The following is a 4,024-nucleotide window of genomic DNA, read 5'->3' on the forward strand; positions in this document are numbered from 1 at the left end:
GACGAAGCAGCACCCCTAATGGCGTCGGTGATGGAGTCTTCATCGGCGGCCATATCCCAGACGGCTGCTGACTGTGGAGAAAAGACAATTTTTATTTACTGCTGCTGCACTGATTGCCACCAATGTAATTTTGTTGTGTCCATAGAATGACAAAAAAAAATAAAAGTTTGATTTTCTCTGTAGTTTTAAAGGTTTCGGCTCTCTGTTAAAAGCAATACGTTGTTTTATTTTAGTTCCAAATAAGTTACCACGAGCACATACATGTTGAGTCTATATTCGTATGTCATATATAAAAAAAACTATTTCGGGATATTTTTCTAAAAAAGTTTTAGGTTTTATTCTATTCTGTTTCATCCTAGCCATGCATAACTGACTGATAGAAGCTCTTCATCGACACATATGACAAAAAACTATTAAAATCCAAATCAAGAATATTCACCAAATATAGATTGAAATTGAAATTGCACTCTTTTTATCCCTCATACATTTAAAAAGTGCCAATTTTGAAATCCATTGGCCTAATATGAAATAAGGAAAATCTAGATTATGAATTTTAAGTGCAACAAAAAGTTACAGATGAAAGCCTAAGAAGAGAAAACATCTACAGTTGAGAGTACATAAACAAAACTCACATGGTGTTTGTCTCCCGCCATGTTGACATGAAAAAAATAATATCTTGATAGTTTTGGGGAGTTTGCCAATACAGTTATTGAAGATATTTTGTATAACTCAAATGTGTGTTTGAAAGCCCGCAATCTTAAGCTACTAGCTGACTCCTGTTAATAATATATTAGATGTCAGTATAATTAGAAAAACATTTTCAAGAATTTTTTTTTCAAAATGAACTGTTTTTTTCTTCTTCAAAATGAGTGACATTTTACATATTAAAACAGATCCTGCTTGCCGTCTTACAGCTCAAGCCGTTGGAGATCCTCTGCCTCCAGCAGAACACCGCCAGCCGGTACCATGACGTGGCCCGGGATAGAGCCGCCCTGGAGGTACGGGCGCTGAGTGGGTTCAGTGTGTAATCCCTCAGTAGGAACAGTTTCAGGATCATCACAGTTCACATATACAACCCCTGGGTCACGGAGGAGACTGTCCGCTCCTTCCTGGGCAGGTACGCCACCTTCCTGCCCGGGTCGCGGGACATCAAAGATGCGCTGGTCTCTGGACCGGCAAGAGGCAGTTCAGAGTACAGCTGAAGGACGGAAAGGGGCACATCATTAAAACAATTAATTATCGAAGACAATACTGTATATCACTCAACCCTAATTGCACCATAATTAGTAAAGTCTACGTTCATACGTCGATCAAACTGACCCCATTTACAAATAGATTAATATTAAGGAACTTACCTTTTGAAGGAACCGTCAGTTCACTGGGCAGGAACAGCTATAGAATCGTTACCGTCCACATCTATAACCCCTGGGTGACGGAAGAGACGGTCCGCTGTTTCCTCGGTCGCTATGCAACGGTCCTGCCAGGGTCACCGGACATAAAGGATGCACTGGGGCTCTGGACAGGGAAGGACCTCACCATCCAGAGGAGGAAAGTTCTGAAGGAAGAGCGCATGTGGTTCCATCCTCCAGAGATTCCTGGAGTGGTGGTGGGGGGAGGAGTGCCCTCTGCAGACGTCTTCTTCAGAAGACGAGTCTTCTTCTGGAGGCCTGTGGGAGTGTGGGGCTACAGCCTTAGCTGTCCCAGGTCAGGATGCCCCGGGGACAAATCTGCCTTTCTTTACCGCTGTGGGTATGCCAATACAGTGAGGCATATCTGTGACATGACTGGCTGGTACAGCATGCTCACGGAGCTCCTGGCCTGCAATGCGTGCAGGAAGGCTGCGAAGGAGTCTCAGGAACATTCCATTGGCCGCTTCCTGGCTTTGGATGCAGCCATTTTAAAGCAGCTGACTCCAGCCCACCAAGCTGTGTTCCCTGCTATTTTAACACCAAGGTGAGAGTCTACTGTTATTTCACAATATTTTGAATCTTAAACCGTTTTACTGCAGAGCAAAGTTCCACTGGCGTTACATGATTGTGCTGTAATTCCAGACGCGGCGTGGACAAGCAGGTTGTCCGCCTGATGAGGGATCGGACAGAGGGCAACACGATGGTCAAGGTGTGGAGGCAGGTCCAGGAGGGCCACTGTGAGGAGCACCTGCAGAGAAAGGACCTCTACACCACCTGTCAGCTCAGCAGACCTGGAAGCATCATGAGTAAGGGCCATCAGTACCAGAAGCCGCCTACCTCATCTATGAGGCAGAGCACATTGAGGACTACCGGACACAAATCATGTCCACGTTCGGGAAAGTCCTTAAGTATGACTCTACCAGGAAGGTATATAACAAGTGTCTCAATGTGCATCATTTAATAATCAATACTTCAATAACTGTATGAGCATTTGTTTTATTTATAACAGCATTATGTACAGATTTAAAGTATTGGCATATGAGTTATGAAATATTGTTAGTGCAGATGGGAAGGTTTTTTTGTTGGATATGCTGTTTATTATTTTGATTATAATAATTCTAGATAAATGATTAAAGGAAGGGAGGTTGCTATTAAAAAAGCAGTTTCAATACACCCATCTGCATTCTTTTTAAATACTTTTTTCTACACCGATCAATTTCAGGCCTCCAGTTCCTGCTGGTGAGGAGCGCATTGGGCTGGAGTATCTGTTCGCTCAGTCTTCCCAGCCTTTCAGCCCTTCGGAGCATTACGCTCAGACCAGGGAGACGCTGCAAACTGTGGAGGATGAAGACGATGAAGAGGAGGTTGCTGCCGACACAGAGGAGTCCATGGAGGATGATGTGGGCTACGCCACAGACGCTGAGAGCGACGACCTGACTCCGCTGAAGAGGAATCTGGTCCTCACAGACCAAGTGGTGGCTTCGGAGCGCGACCCGTGTGTGGAGGATGTGTGCGGCCCCAATCATCTCCCTGGGTACGAGCATGTGGAAGAGCTGAGCAGCATTCTGGTGGAAATTGCGTTGGAGGAGGGAAAGCTTGCTCTCAGTGACTCTTCAAGAGAGAGAGTAGTCAGCGCCTGGAACAAGCTGGACCTCCACGACCGCAGCATCCAGCAATTTGACAGCCTCTACTCTGCACGCTGGGGGAACGCTCCGTTTGGCCGCACCAACGGAGATCCGGCCGAGGCCTCCTTGGTGCAGAAGCTTAAATTCAATAAGCGCTTCTCTCCCGCCCACCTGCTTGACTCCAGGAAGAACCGGCTCATGTACTGCATGGTGAAACAGCTCTGGCTTCACCCAGACTGCAGGAAAAAGGCTCGCGGCTCCCCTCTCAAGCACCAGATCACCACACTCTATCAGCGGGTGCAACAGAGAGTGACCGTGGATGACGCTGAACTCAGCAAACTAGGGATTCCCATCCTGAAAATGAACAACAAATCAGTTGCTGAGTTCATAAGGAGACAGGAAGCCTTCTCAGCCACCAACGTGACAGATCGAGGTTTGTCTATCCTCCAGCGTCCGCAGAGCATCACCAGCACCAGCCTACCCCCCGCTGCAGAGCTCCCGGATGAGAGGCCGCACACCAGCCGACCTCAAGTGCAGTATGAGGTCACTCCTTCTCTGGCTGGCACGCGGAAACGCAAAGTGCCGCTTGACAACCTAACGTCTGCACCCCAACCTCAGCGATCAATAGCAGCAGCGACGGTCACCATGGCAGCAGGACTCCAGCCCCAGCCCGTGTTCCCGACACTCCCTGCAGCAGCTCTTCCCCCCCAGCTGCTGCCGCCTGTTTTCCTGCCGCCTCCCGCACTGCCACAACCGCTTTCAGCAAGCAGCTCCCCAGCCAGATCTACTCTGTACAAGAGGAAAAAAACAGAGCTGAGCGGTACACGGCCCCAGAGCACAGTCCAAATGCACGCGTGCGCACTTTGTGGCCAGTCCACTCAAGGACACATCAAATACCGGAAAAAAACATACTGTCAGCATTCCAAATTATCCACGTCAAAAGGCCTCACTGGAAAGACCTTTGAATATATCACAGACTTCCATGTGGCA

Source organism: Ammodytes marinus (assembly GCF_949987685.1).
Source record: "Ammodytes marinus genome assembly, chromosome: 3".
NCBI lineage: Eukaryota > Metazoa > Chordata > Actinopteri > Uranoscopiformes > Ammodytidae > Ammodytes > Ammodytes marinus.